Source organism: Molossus molossus, unplaced genomic scaffold (assembly GCF_014108415.1).
Source record: "Molossus molossus isolate mMolMol1 unplaced genomic scaffold, mMolMol1.p scaffold_m16_p_13, whole genome shotgun sequence".
Taxonomy (NCBI): domain Eukaryota; kingdom Metazoa; phylum Chordata; class Mammalia; order Chiroptera; family Molossidae; genus Molossus; species Molossus molossus.
The window spans coordinates 74190574-74206381 of record NW_023425348.1 but is presented as its reverse complement, the minus strand read 5'-3'; the positions used below and the strand labels follow the sequence as shown (position 1 = coordinate 74206381).

Here is a 15808-nt window from a genome sequence, read left to right as displayed (position 1 = left end):
TTGGATCTATAATGGAATCATTTCTAGCCTTTAAAAAATTTTTTTTTAATTAAAAAAGTAAGTTTTTACATTTTGCTGATCTGTACTTTACTTGTTTCTATAAAAGGGAGGAAAAACCCTATGGTGTTATCCACCAGTGATACCAACATTCACACATTGAAATATATTTATCTATACCCCTCTATACATACATAAAAATATATATATTTCACAGGTTCTTTCATAATCTGCTTTTCCCCTCAACTAGAAATCATGAATAACTTCCTTATCAAGAATATTTCTATAAGATTTTGACTCATGACTGAATTGTATGGACTTACTGTACTTATACTAGACACAAATTATTTCTGCCTTTTCATTCTTACCCACACCTCTGTGACACACATTCATGGGGATAAATTTTAGGTTTACCCTCAATAATTTTCCCTCAAAAATTCCCAGAAGGGAAACTCTTGGGTCAAAGGGCATGTTTTTGCTTTTTTAAATAAACTTTTTTTAGAATAGGTTAAGGTTTACAAATAATTACAAAGATAGTACAGAGGGTTCTAATATCTACTTTCCGCTGTTATTAACATCTTATATTAGTATAGAACATTTGTTAAAATGAACCAATATTGGTATATTAATATTAACTGAAGTTCATATTTTATTCAGATTTCCTTAGTTTTTCCTTAATGTCCTTTTTCTGTTCCAGATTTCACCCAAGATATCACACTACTTTTGGTCATCATGGGTCCCCCTTTACTCTTGGCTGTGACAATTTTTCAGACTTACTTGTTTTTGATTATGGTGACAATTTTGAGTAGTACTGATGCGGTATTTTGTAGAATGTCCTTCAACTTGGGTTTGTCTGGAGTTTTTCTCATGATTAGGCCATAGCTATGGGCCTTCAGAAAACTACAGGGGTAAAGTGACATTCCCATCACATCATATGGAGGGTGCACACTATCAATGTGACGTAGCACTGCTGATGGTGACCTTGGTCACCTAGCTGCGGTACTGTTTGTTAAGGTTTTTCCTGTTAAAGTTACTTTTTTTTTTTCCATTTCCCATAGTGTCGGAAGTCACTATGAGCAACCCGTACTTAGGAGTAAGGAGTTACATTCCCCCTCGTTGTTGAGGGTATTACATAATGATTTGAAATTCTTCTGAACAGATTTGCCTTTTCTTCTTCATGTCTTTATTTATTCAATCATTTATATCAGAGTGGACTCCTGGATATTTACTTTATACTTTGGTTATAATCCAGTACTTTACTTATTTTGTTGCTCAAACTGCTCAACTAAAAATTTGGGAGCTCTTCTGGTCAGCTCTGGGGGCCCTGTACTGCTCCCCCATCAATGTGCATTGGGTTTGGGTTTGGTTTTTTTGAGCACTTCCTTCCTACAAAACACTCCAGCTCATCTTGTATATTTCCTACCCCAGTCCTAGAATAGACAGTTCTCCAACCATCAAAGGGCATGTATTTTTAAAGGTATTTCATATATTATTGTTAAGCTGCCCTCCAGAAGTCCTTTCATACTCCTTTATAATCACTGCTCATATAGGTATGAGACTGTCCATTTTCCCCACACCCTTGCACACTGGGGCAGTTTCAAAGTGTCTGTGGGGATGAGACTGTGGGGTACATGTGTGTTTCTCCTCTCTGAAATAATTGCCATGTTACTATTCAGTTTCCTGTTGAATCTCAAGAGGAAAATGTATGGAGGCAGTAAGCTCTCTCTCCTCTGCCTTTCTGTTGGCCGTCCCCAGTCTCATTGCCCTCCCCCACCGCAGAGGCATGTCCTGTGGTGCGGGTTGAAAAGAACCTTCTCAAACCCTCTATCAGTGCCCAGGCAACTCCAGGGGGTAGGGATTTGGAAGCAGAAAATAGCTAAGGGTTTACCTTCCCTGCTTGCTTTCTGCACTTTCAGGAAATCCACCCAAACCAGTTTCCTCATCGTTTCTTGGCAAGTGAATAATAGAAACCAAATCTCTCTCAAGCAGGTTTCTTCCAAAGAAATCTTAAACAAAAGATTTAATAAAATGCTGGACTTCAAATTGAGTGTTGTCTCAGCTTCTGTATCTTACACGTTACCAAAGGGACAGGGAGAAAGGATCAATAAATACACTCTTGACACTAATCTCTAATCTCTGTATGCTTTTATTTCTTTTGCCATGTCCCAGATTAGTTCTCAGTGGCTTTGAGTCCCATGATGACCTTGAATTGAGGTCCGGAAGTTGTAGAAAGTTGGAAATTGGAAGCATACCAACTCTCAAAACCTAGAGCTACTCCTCATACCGCAGAGGGTTGTGAATGTGGATTTAAGAGTTAGAAACACCTAGGTTTATGTCACAGCTTTGCCGTTTACTAGCTAAGGGATTTTGAGTTTGGCGTTTCTGCCTAAATATGAAAGACAATTTAGTACCTACCTGGAAGAGCTGCTGGGAGGATTAAATGGAGAATAATGTATACAGAGTGCTCGGCTTGGTACCTGACACACAGAAAATGCTCAACACATTTTATAGTTATTTAGTAACATCACACGAAGAAATCAAAGCTAAGAGGCTAAAAGTCATATAGTAAATTGATGGCATAGTACGATGAACTGGAAGTCTTAATATCTGGCTCCTGAATCCCCATCATACCTGAAGCCCCATTTTCTCTAAGAATGTCATTTGTTGAGAAAAGCTAACACTGTTGTTACACAGGTATTGTAGGCATGATGCTGTCATCTGAATGGGCTCAAGATTCCTTCTCAAGCCTTCGTAATAGGCTATGTGTTAATAACAAGAGTAAAAAGTAGTAATTTACTAAGTGGTTTATATATGCCAACCATTGTGCTCCAAACCTCGAGAACACCATCTCCCTCTCCCAGTGGGTCCACTGGCGAGTTCCGTGGACTCACTGCATGACCTATCCCTGTTGGTCCATTCCTCTCCTCCATTGCCACCACCAGCTCTTGCTTGAACTACTGCAGTTATCTTTTGACTGGTGACTTCCTACTTCTACTTTTCACTTCACTACTGTGTAGTTTTCTAACTCCATTCAGAGTAATATTTTTTAAATGTACAACAAATTATGTTACTGCCCCACTTAAAAATCCTTCAATGGCTTCCTATAACCTTAGAATAAAGCCCATGGCCCACAAATCTCTACATGACTCTGCCTACCTTTCTGTCCTATTTCATGCCACCTGCTGGCCACACTGGTTTTACTTCTGCCTGTCAAATAAGCATTTGCAGTCTGTCTCGAAAGCTTACCACTTTGAGATACTGGCGCCTTCACATGCAGGTCTCAGCTTTAATGCCACCTTCTCAGAGGCCTTCCCTGAGCAACCAGTCCGGAGTAGCCACCCCACCTCTCCCCTTCATCAGACTCTTGTACTGTCTTCACGGCACTGATCACTATCTTCAGTCACTTTGAGATGGGAAGGGTCCTTAACTAGTTTGTTCCTCGCCATGTCACCAGCTATATCACCAGTACCTGACAATGTGCCTGGCACCAGTGAAACCGCAACAAATGGCTTTTGAATGAATAAGTGAATGATCTAAACAACCTCACATTAGATTATTGTTCTAGAAACCTGCCAAGACATTCCAGGCAAACAGTGGGCAGCTTGCTGGTCTCAGAGACACTGCTCAGGAATCTCATGTACAGCTTACTTCTACAGGTGAACCCAGGCTCCATTTCTTTCTGTTACTGCAATCACCAGGTACATATAACCAATGTTGTATCATAAACAATGATTACTCTTACAAATGCCTAAGCCCATTGGTAAAAAATGGGCATGTTTGATGAACACGGAGGGCAAAGCAGAAGCAAGTCATGCCCTGCCCTCCCCAAGCAAGGAAACCTGAAGAACCAATTCACCTCCATGAAGAACGTGCTCATCTGGCTTCCGTATACAACAGCTGCACTTTTGGCAACCCCTGGCCTGCTCACTCCAGCTGTGAGCTGTGCTCAAGGCTTGGATTCCAAAACTTGAACCATTCACCCCTCACCCTAATGGTCCATGAGGGGAGAGAGGCGGGGATGGTATAAAGTCATCCAGACCAAGATGGAAGTACAGGGGTACCTATTCATTGCTCCCCTCCTTCTCTCAGATGAAACATCAGCTGAGGCACGGAGGAAGCAGCAGAAGAGCTGGGTTCGTTACTGTGGTGTAGTGACGGAGGGAAAAGCACACCGCTGAGAATCACAGACACGAATTCCATTCCAGCATACATGGACAGTCAGAGTTGGGTGAGATGGCTCTTTAAAGTTTCCACATCTGTAAGATGAGGATAATGATACATGGAACTACTCATTAAATGCATGCTATTATTATTATTTGGTGGGCCCTGAACTCATCACATCACCAGTATTTGCACATTGTTTTCATAATAATCATGCTGTGTAATAGCATTAACACTCCATTTTACAGATGAAGAAAGTGAGGAACAGAGAAATGAAGTAACATCTCAGTCCCACAACTAGGCAGAGCTGGGATTACAACCACAGCATGGCCCTTGTTTTTAACCCTGGGCAGGGGACTCAATGATGAGTGAAGGCAGCATATGAGACGGCTCGTAAAGTCAGCTTGGCTGCGTTTATCCAGCCAGGTTGCTGGTAATGCCTCATTACCAGTAGCATAGGTGGTAACCTCTGCTGATTGCTAAAGATTTTTCCAAGGCCTTGGCAGACTCAAACTTCAGTTTGGACACCAATTACTAGAAAACGTTCTCCTTGCTATAGGGGTTCCCAAAAGTCTGTGATTTTCCTGTAGTAACCTGGCTGCAGGGTGGTAGCCATTTCGGTCAGATTCTCACCTTGGTTCTTGTGGGTTCTGGCAAAAAGGTCATGCAAAAGAGCCTGCTACTTACCCTGGCCAGTTTGGCTCAGCAGTTAGTGTGTCAGCCCGTGGACTGAAGGGTCTCAGGTCCGAATCTTGGTCAAGGGCATACACCTGGGTTGCAGGCTTGATCCCTGGTCCCAGTTGGAGTTGTGCATGAGGCAACCAATTGATATGTCTCTTTCACACATAGATCTTTCTCTCTTTCCCCCTTCCTTCCACTCTATCTAAAAATATCAATGGAAAAAGTATCCTCAGGTGGGGGCCTGCTACCAACATCCTTCTCTTGGACCTAAGACAGAGTCTCTTTGGGTCAGACATCAGATTTCTGTCTCATCTGTCTTGAGGTAAGTCAAGATGATGCCTCTCGTCTTTCTTCAGGGAACCGTGAACTGTGATGAAGGTGGTCTGCTGGATCTCTGCTTCGCCCTCGCAACCTCTGAGGGGTTCAGGGATTCAGCAGCCTAGCGTGACATTGTAAATGTCAGTCCTTGCCACTTGAGCTCCTTGGAGGCTGAATCTGTCTCTCACACACCATTCTGTCCCGTGTTTAGCACCAAGCCTGGCACTTAGATGCATTCGGTGGCTGGCACACAGTACTCTCACAACCTACCTTGCCTAGGGGAAGGGATTTACTGATGAAGTGAGAGGTGGGGAAGGCGGACTTTCAAGGCAGACGGTCTTGTGGGAAAGTAGACTTCTCTCCTAGGAGCACTAAGATCTTTCTATTTGGAGAACACCTGAAGGAGACAGTGTAATGGGTTAGGACTATACAATTCAGAGTCAAGACCAGGATTCCATCCAGGCCCTTCTGAGCTGTGTGACTTTGGCAAATCTTGTTCCTCTCTCAAAGCCTCAGTCTCCTAATCTGTGAAACAGTCATCACACCTGCACTCTTTCAATGTACAAATATTTATGGAGCACTAACAATATGTCAGGCACTGTAAAAGGTGCTCGCAGTACAGTAGTGAGCAAGACAGACAAGGTCCCTATTGTCATGGAGCTTAATTTCTAGTGAAGGAGACAAGTAATAAACAAGTAAAACAAATACTTTCAGATAGTGGAAAGTTCTATGAAGGAAATATGGCAGGATGCTAGAAAAGAGAATGATGGGTGCATGTGTGTTGGGGGACAACTGAGGAAAGGGAAAGTATCAGGATCTACCTCTTAGAGTTGAGTATTAAATGATGTAATGAAATGTAGTGTCTAACATACTTACAAACAAGTAATGAGCACTCAACCAAATTCAACTGTTTGTGTGTGACTCCCATCCCAAAGTCAGTAGCTCTCCTTCACCTCACAGTGGCTAAGCCCCTATTACGTGCCAGTGCTGGGAATATGGAGGGGACTCAGATAGGCTCCCTACCCTGAAGGGGCTTACAGTCTGGCAAAGAATGTGGTCTCTGTGGTATTAGAGAAGAAAGAAGTGGTACATTCCACCTGCAGAGTCAGAAAAGACAACCATTCAATGTTGACAGGTGGACTGGGGTTTTACAGGAAGACTACAGGACCAGAAGGAGGGCAAGCCAGGTGGAGGGAGCAGCTTGGAAAACTCCTGCAGCGTGAAACAGCTTAGTGTGTTCAGGGAGCTGTGAACAATCCGGAATGGCTAGAGATGGTGTGAGAAGCTACACCGACAGAGAAAGGGTCTCGTCAGCAGCTTCTAATGCTTATCTGCACCGGTCAAGCTTGAAGTGCCTCCTGAGAAGACGGGGAGATGTGGACGGGAAAGCAGGAGATGAGAAGTGTGTCTACCACACTGCCGGCCCTTCAGAATGGGAAGGAGGGCTACCTCTAAAATATCCAGACTGGGTTCTGTGTACACTCCTCAAGGCAGCACAGCAGATGTTTCATGGAACAAAGAAAAACAAACACCCAGTGGTAACTCAATATAAAGCCTGCGTGGGGGCAGGAAGGCATCAGGCTGCTCCAATGTGATTATATCATCAGCACACGTCTGAGAGTCAGCCTGGAACAGTAACACCGGTGGTGTGGGGAATAGACACTTGCTCCCAAGCATAGCCAAGGGCTCTCTCTTTGCTGAGGCCAGACTCACTTGTCTAAGAGTCTAAGGCCCATGCCAGGGACAGTGAGAGGGCTCTGATGTGGGAACAGAAAACTATAAGGTGGGTGGGTTCTCATGCCTAGTTCATAACCCAGGCATCTCTGCCAGCACATTTTCTCTGAAATGAGTGTAACTATGGAGTGGACATTTATGAAAGGTCCTGTAGTCAGACTGGGGCCTGGTTCCCTGCCTGTTTATTACTCTGTCCTATCTCTGCCCTTGCAGTAAACATTCTTGTTACGAGTCTCCCTAGGAAACAAACAAACAAACAAAAAGGTAAGAAAGCTATCCCTATCCCCAAAATTGCAAAAGTTCATGATACAGCCAACAGCAACGAACTTCGGAATCTGCCCTATTGGGAAGAAGGTTGCTTGTCGCAGACAGCGAGGAGATGGACATCATGTCCAATTTACATTCAGCCAATCTTACTGTTATCATAATAAGTTACTTTATTAATATTAATAATAGGAAGAGAGCAAAGGGGAGGCCAGACATTATAAGCATGGCCCCCTGGGAAGTTTTGCCAGGAAGCTACAGCTTCACACAGCATTGTTCCTCTGTGAGTATTAACATCCCTCCCAACTACTAGGGGAAGAAGGGGGAGACAGGCACATGCGCTGTGAAGTTGGGGTGATATAGGGAAGGTGCTTGCCTGTCAGTTCAACCTGGGGAACGATGGAATGGCTCTGGGGTGGACCTCATGAGAAACACGCAGTCCTGGAAGGTTAAACCCCAGACAAAAAAGTCCCCGCTTGCTTGCTCTTGCTCAGGTGGCTCGCTGACCTGCACTCGCCTGTGCACTTGCCTGTTCTCTCTCCATAGCCATGTGGACCCCACACACAATGGACTGTAGCTGGGAACAAATGCTAGGCTAGCCAGCTGCAGGACTGGACTGGACTTTAAGGTGGAGCAGAAATTCTGGGCAGTGGCCTTATTTATGGCCCTGCTAAAGACAAGACTGGACTTCTTCCATGGTGAGATGGACAGAGATGGGATCTTGAAGGGGAACCCCCTTAATTTTACATCACCAATAAAGGTTTCCACAACACCCCATCCTCCTGTGGGGGCCTCAGGAAATTCTTTTACTCACGGCACCCCAAGAACTCCACTTGCACTGGTAACATTACCCGAGGCTCTCCCTGGACTCCAGGTTAGTGCTGTCAGATGAGAGACCACCCTAGTCTAGCCAGAAGAGAGGAAGGTGACCCCAAGTCACACAGGAAGAGGAATCACCAAACAAGAGCCAGAGCAAAGAGAAAAGAGGAACTGAACACTGCAAGTCTCCATCCTTTGCATGTCATTGTTCAATGTCAAGGATGAACAAAGCCCACTGCTCTGAAGCAAAGGGCTAGAAGAAGTAACAGAAACCCAACATGACATGTAAAAAGCAGCCACAGCCTTTGTCTCATTCAAAAGATCTCCCACAAACCATTAAGCCTAAAGACCTTATCAACGTTGTTCCTTTAGTCTAAGGTACTGCATTTCTTTGGTTGAACTCCTAGGGTTAAAGATCAGTCGATATTACAAGACATGAGTAGCCTATAGGATTGCCATAAACCACCTGAGCACAGATGAGTTTTTGGATAAGCCAACTGTAATCTTAGGAGCTGATGGGATGAGGTAGATGGTTAAGTTTTACTGGGGAAAAAGAAATGATAATCTTTACAGGGTCAGGACCAGGATATAAATACAGGGTGCTGAAGAAAGCAGTGAACATTATTAAAGGCACATTCTGCCTTCCTCCTAGTTTTTCCTGAAGCCACCTCTGCTGTCCCACTCAAATGACATAATCCTACCACTTCACACCTGCTTCATTCATCTGCAGAGGAATCTGTTTATGGTTCAGCCTCAACATAAATCAGATGTCACATGACTTATTTATAATACCTGGAAAGCGATTGTTCTCCATTGGCCCGATTACAGAGCCCAGCTAGAGCAGACAATCCAAACACCCCATAGGGCACCAGGGAATGTTTCCTTTATACCAAGCAAGGCACAGCTGCCCTCTCAACCTGCATAGTTGAGGGCATCTGTCAGCGACCTAGTAGGCTCCCTGCTGCCAGACTCTCAACCCTGGCTTTCAGACTGAGAGGAGCAGGAAGAACACAGAGAAACCAAGGTTTGAATCCAGTCCTTCCACTTATTGACTAAGTTACCCCTGCGGCAAAACTTTCCCCACTGGGCCTCAGTTTCCTCATTTGTAAATCAGAGTCCATGAGTCACAGATGCTCTGTGAATGTAAAAGTACATGGCACATGGCAAATGTTCAGTATGTGACTGTTTTTCTCAGGAAAAGGTGTGAGACAGAACCTGCATATACAGACTTACACAGCACACTGTTCTGCTCTCTTCTTCCTTCCTGGACTAGGTAACTTCTCAGGCGCTCACATTCTGAGTCTCAATCAGAATTACATTTTATAGAGAATAATAAACACATCAAATGGCTCTTCTACACCAGCCTGAGAAGTTAATAAAAAGTGTACAGACCTTTTGCTTTCCCCACCCACTCACTACTGAAAACATCCCACTACAGTCTTCACTTGGCCCGCAGAGGGGTAGGAGGGAGGAAATGACAACAAAATAGATATGTTATTGGGGAAAAGATTGGAAAATTATTTTAGTGGTTGTTTTTAAGTTAAAAGAAAAAACGACGTTTGCTGTGAGACAGGAAAGCCACTTGTGAAGATGATAATTCTATTATAGAAGTTTAAGAAAAATTTACGAAACTACTTGTTTTATGTTCAGCTGGAAAGAGAAAATTCATTTCCCTCCCAAACTGCTTCCTCCCTCTCCTAATCCATGCCCCCCCGCCCACTCCCTGTGTTGAGATGTAATTGACATATAACGTTGTATAAATTTAAGTTGTACAATGCAATGATTTGATACACTTGTTGTGAAATGTTTACCACAATAAAGTTACTTATGTCACCTCTTTACCTGTCACGATTACAATTTTGTTGTAGTTACGCTCTGAGCCTGGTTTCTTGCAGTGCCGAGCCTGGCGGGAGGAGGGCTCCCGCCGCCGACCGATGCTCTTGCCCACTGAAGAGGACGGAGGCCAGGCTCTGGACGGGGTGGATGAACTGTGCGGCCCGGCAACCAAGGGAAGCACTGGCCCGTGTGAAATGCCAGATGATCACCCACTTAGCTCTTATTCATTTTAATTGGCCCGAATGATAACAACATGGCTATAAAGGGCCCTCTTACTAGGGGTCAAAACCAGACTCTCAAATTCGGCCTAGCATAGAAATGTAAAAATTGTCTGGAGGGAGAGTATAGAATGAGTCCATGAATCTGACATGATTCCATACTAGAGGCTTTATTTTTTCTCTTTCATTCCAACTCCCCTCTGGTCAAGAACAGTAATGGCATTGAAATCCACAGATAATCCTTAAATCTCTGTGGCAGCTCCAGTTCTAACCCCCCCTTCACAACTGACGGTTTTAACAGCTGCTAACAAGTCATAACAAGAACCTTTCTTGCTCCAGCCTCCAGTATCCATATCTTTTCTCTTTTTCTACCCAAATCATAGCCGGCCTTCAAGTCCGTGACTTCCATGAAGGCTGACTACTTATCTTTCACCTGCAGACTCAGAGTCTGGGTCGTCCATGCAGGGCTACGGGGAACTTAGAGGTTACACTGTTTATGGGGAGTGGTCGAAATGCAAGACACCAAGGGCTGGGAAGACCAGATGAGAGCTAGAAGCAGCCTAATAAGAGACTATGTGTGGACACTGCCATGGAAGCAAGGTGGCAGCCCTGAGCGTGAGCCATTGCCACAAACAGGACCGATTCATTACAAAGGCCGAACTTCAGAAGGCCCAGGGAGGCTCGGAAGTGGAGTTCAGGATAGAGACTGTGAACAGTGGTGAGCACTGGAAGCCTCTTATGAAGTCCTGGCTGTGTGGTTTGGGGCAAAAGCCTATAATGTTCAAGACAGTCACACAAGGTTGGGCATGAAGCACTTAATGTGAAATCCATTTCCCTGGCATCCATCTCAAGTCACCAAGGTGTCTCCTGTGGTGCTGTTAACTCAGTGTGCTACTTGGCTTCTCCTCATCTAGCCAGCCAGCTGCTGCTGCACCAGGGTGTGTATTGTTACTTATCACTTCCAACCTTGATTGGCAGTATTGTGTATAAGATTTGTGAAATGAAGGTATAAGGGATTTGCATCCCCCCCCCCCCCACTCTCCAATTCTTGTACCTCAGTCACCTTACCCTGATGAAGAGTTACAGGTTTAAAACAAATTGGGAGGCAGTCTTGCCCCCAGGTGGCCATGGAATAATGGATGTTTGGCTGTAGAGTATGCAGGATGCTCCTAAGACCATCCCATTTCTCCTCACAGTGACAACAGGGGCATTGCTGAAATGTAGCTTCCCTCTGTCTATATCTTTGTTTTTGTTTTGTTTTGCTTCTGGTTGGTGTTGCTTAAGAATGCTGGAGTTCACCCATATCGTAATCCTCTGCCTATTACACAGGAGGAGGTGCAGAAGGTGTGAAAGCAGTCTTTGGGGCTACTCCTTCAGCTGTCTGCCAGCTGTGCAGGGACCCACCATCTCGCTTTCTAAAGCAGGGCCTGACTTCCTCCTCCAGTCCCACTGCTCTCCCAGAGGTCAGCCAGGAGTTCACATCAAACAACAAGCTCGATTACAGACTGAGTGCCTGCTGGGAATATCTGTCCAGTGTCAAGCAACCATTAAAAGGACTTAAGGAAATCACAAAAGGGAGGTGAGAGAATACTTTGGGGAGAGCCATAGGCCAGGAAGGGCAGAAGAGAAAGCATCAGCCCACCTCCTACCTTAGAGGCAAAAACAGGCCATAAAAAGCAAAGATGATTCTAAAAAATGGACCTGCCTTGGGGAAACTGCAGAACACTGTATCTTTCAACCACTCTCCTGCTGTGGCCAAAACACTTCAGGGTGTCTGGAAAAACTTTTGCTAACACAGAGTAAAATGATATATTAAACAATTATGTATTTTATTTTTATTGAATTTATTGGGGTGACATTGGCTCATAAAATTATATAGATTTCATGTGTACAATTCTGTAACACATCATCTGTATATTGCATTATGTGCTCACCCCTCAAGTCTCCTTCCATCACCATTTTATCCCCTTTATCCTGTTCTATCTCCCCCCACTCCCCTCCCCTTCTGGTAATCACCATACTGTTGCCTGTGTCTATGAGTTTTTTGCTTAATTCCTTCATCTTTTCATCCAGTTCCCAACTCCCCTCCTCTCTGACAGCTGTTAGTCTGTTCTCTGTAACTATGAGTTTGTTTCTATTTTGTTTGTTATTTTGTTCATTAGATTCTACATATAAGTGAAATCATATGGTCTTTCTCTGATTGGCTTATTTCACTTAGCAAAATACTTGCCAGGTCCAGCCATGCTGCCGCAAAAGGTAAGATTTCCTTTTTTTTTTTTTTACACCTGAGTAGTATTCCATTGTGTAAATGTAGCACAGCCTTTTTATCCACTCATCTACTAATGGGCACTTGGACTGCTTCCAAATCTTGGCTACTGTAAATAACACTGCAATGTACATAGGAGTCCATCATATATTCTTTCAGATTAGTGTCTGGGTTTCTTCGGATATATTCCCCAAAGTGAAATTGCTGGGCCATGAGGCAGTTCCTTTTTTTTGAGGTAATTCCACACTGCTTTCCACAGTGGCTGCACCAGTCTACACTCCCACCAAGCAATTATGTATTTTAAAACAATTGTTCAATGAGCATGTATTACAATGGGTACTTATATATAATCTCTTGTCAAATTTGCACTGCGTAACTGTGAAGAAGACATTATGATTCCTCTTTTAGATGTGGAAACTAAGGTTCTGAGAAGTCAGTCACTTGACCACATTTGTAGCAAAGCTAATGTTCTTCCTACCAAAAAGAATGTTGAACTGGGCCTTGAATCCTACCAAGTCTGCATCATTCTGACTTGCCTGTCTTGATGGCTTTTACTCCTGGGTTAATTAGGTACAAGTGTGGGTGGTCTCTAGGGCATGGTGGCCTTTCCTGTCTATCTGATTAAAGGAAGAGTAACCTGTCTATTTTAAGTGGGCTGATGGAGTCTCTTTGACGGAATCTTCCATCAGTCTTCTAGTTTTCAACAACCATCTAGAAGGGAAGGACTGGGAAACGAGATAAGTGGATAATGTAACCTTGCAAAAGTCGCTTTCCTCTCTGAGTTTAGCAACTTATCTGTAACATGGGTCCAATAAAACCTATGTAATAGAGTAGCCGTGACACTAAATAAGATATCTTATTAAGGTCCTTAATATTGTATGTGACACAACATAAATACTTTATAAATAATAGCTACCACTGCAATTTCTGTTTTATCTCAGAAATAATTTTGAAAAATACATAGGTTTAGTACCAACTTGTTCTCATTCAGCAGCTGCTATTTACTATTGGAAATAATTTTTAAAATCTTGAATTTGTTTCACGGCTAAGAACAACTATAATAAAAAAATGGAAGTGGAAACGAACAGCTTGAGTTCAGGAAAGAGAGAGCCATATCATCTCGGGCTGGTCCCTTTCCTTGCTGTTTATAATCACCTTAGACTGTAAGTACAGCTATTTAGAGACTAGAAACTTATACTATATATACATATGGTAAGAACCTTGAGCATTTTAAAAGTCTAAAGACAAGTGTAGGGTGAATGAATGGAGGTAGCTTTGCTTCTTGTTCTACAGGCCCCTGAAGGCACATTTGTTACAGGAACTCTCTTTGATGGGCAGCTCCTCAGGAGAGCAGTTTGGGCTGGTTCCCAGGCTTGTCTGCCAGCTTAATTGAGCAGATAGAAGCAAACAGGAGAATTAGGCTGATGCTGGGTCCTCATCCCAGCTACTCATTTTGACCCTAACAGGGGCACAGAGACCTAGAGGTTCTTCTCAGGTTTTAGTCTCCTGCACTTCTGACACAAAGCTGCTCAGATGGCAACTAAATCATCTGTGTTGCAATAGACAGCTTCTATCTCCATCCTCACTTCTGCATCCTCTTCAGAAAGGCTTTTTATGTTGAAGCAAGACTAACCCTCCCCAGGGAGAAAGTAAAATGTGCTTCCAATCACTGGCCTTGGGGAAAGGGGTGGGCAGTGGGGCAGACTGCCCAGGTATGCAGAGGGCTAAAAGTGTTTGCCTCTTGCTATTTCCTTTTAGCAAATACAGGAAGCATTATTGCCATTTGAATTTGCAATAATAGAGAATATGAGGCTCAGAGATTCAACTCAGATCTAGATTCATTTGCATTTTAACTAATCCCCCAAACAGTGAATTTGGTTCTACATAATTTCCTGTAAAATAGTAAACTTTCCAGTATAGGACAAGAGTTAGCAGGGTTTGGCATGAAGGAAGCAATGCACTGGTCTTATTGGCTTATATTTCTAGGTATATTTGGAAAGCTAGTTCTTTCAAGTCTGTTTTTCAGAATTGACAGGAGGGTCAGGTGCTGCATTATGCAAAATTAAGGCTCTAGACTGAGACTCAGAGGGGAAAACACTCCCTGTGAAACAGAAAAAAACAGATAATTAAAATTCCACAGCCTTTTTTATTACAGATTTTTCAATAATAAAAAAGCTGTTGAGATTGAAGATCATTTAGAGCTGTAGAGAGACATTTTGCTCTCTTCCAAGCCACATTTTAGAAAGGGTCTTGCTCTTTTTTATTAAACAAACTGAACATTTCCAGGCTCACTGATATATGTGTACATTGCATATGTGTGTGAGCACGTACACATTCATATGTACACAAAGACATACCCATTCTTAATTCAGTTTGCAAACTCTATTACTTCTTTAATTTGCCTTGTAATTACTGAGTCAGTAATCCTAATCTTTGTAGCCAACTTTTATTAAGGGGCAACTCCTACATATTTAAAAGATTTAGATGAAATAGATGTGGCATAAAAATATAGAATTTTAGAGAAATTTAGTAGGATACTCTCACATTCTATAAACCACCACATTGTCTTCTTTTTAATTTCCAGAGCCCTTGAATTAGGATTCATAGTAATGGATCTTATAGGTTACTTTCCAGATACCGTTAACTGCTGAGATCCCGAGCCTTGAGAAGGATACGTTTGGTATAGACATATCTAATAAGATAGCACCCCAAGAATCCCCTGTAGAAGATAGGCTAAACGTCTAGAGCACTATGGCCCCACTTATCTTTTCAAACGCGGGGAAAGCCATTTCTTGGATAGCTGAGTACCCCAGCCTCTCCACAAAGGATCTGCATTCTCCCACCATCTGGCATTTCAGACTCTTTATCATCTCTCTACTTCACAGACAGACTCTTGCCATAAATATCAGTTCACATCACTAATCCCAAATTGAGCACATTCTGCTCTCCAGTGGGCCTCTGTCTAACTATTTACCTTCAACCTCAAAAAGGCTACACCAGTGTGTGGCTGACTGACAGGGTGATTACTGGAACCAAGCACATCAGCAACCTTGCTGGCTGTGCACATAAAGGCAAGATCATTTTGGGGTACCCTAAAAGCTGATCCCTCAATCAGCAAGGCTTTCCCTTGCTAATGAAATCTGACTATAATCTCTACCCATTGACTCTGCCCAAAGGTCCATTCACAAAGAAACCTGCTTGTACAAGTTTGCTGATATGCACAGCAAATTACCTCCACTGTGTCCTTCCAGGAAAGGACCAGACTCTCACTTCAGGCACACAATTCATTCTGACCAAAACATTCTATTTGCTGCATAAATGCAAAAACATATGCACACACATAGGCTGTCCCTCATTTCCTCTGGAGTAATGGGAGCCTGGGCAATACTTTAAGTATTCATTTTCCAACATAAATTAGAATGGAGTATCGCAAATACCAATGACATCTGCACAGATATAAAATGTATTCGTTATGGTCAGTGCTATGATAAAGAAAGGAAATGCATTCATAATG

The 15808-nt window shown here is 43.1% G+C and overlaps 1 protein-coding gene across 1 annotated transcript in view; it reads right to left on the bottom strand.

Moving 5' to 3' along the window:
* TRIM44 (tripartite motif containing 44) overlaps positions 1 to 15808 on the bottom strand; it is a 123587-nt gene that overhangs the window by 12930 nt on the left and 94849 nt on the right. The gene's annotated exons all lie outside the window — the stretch shown is intronic.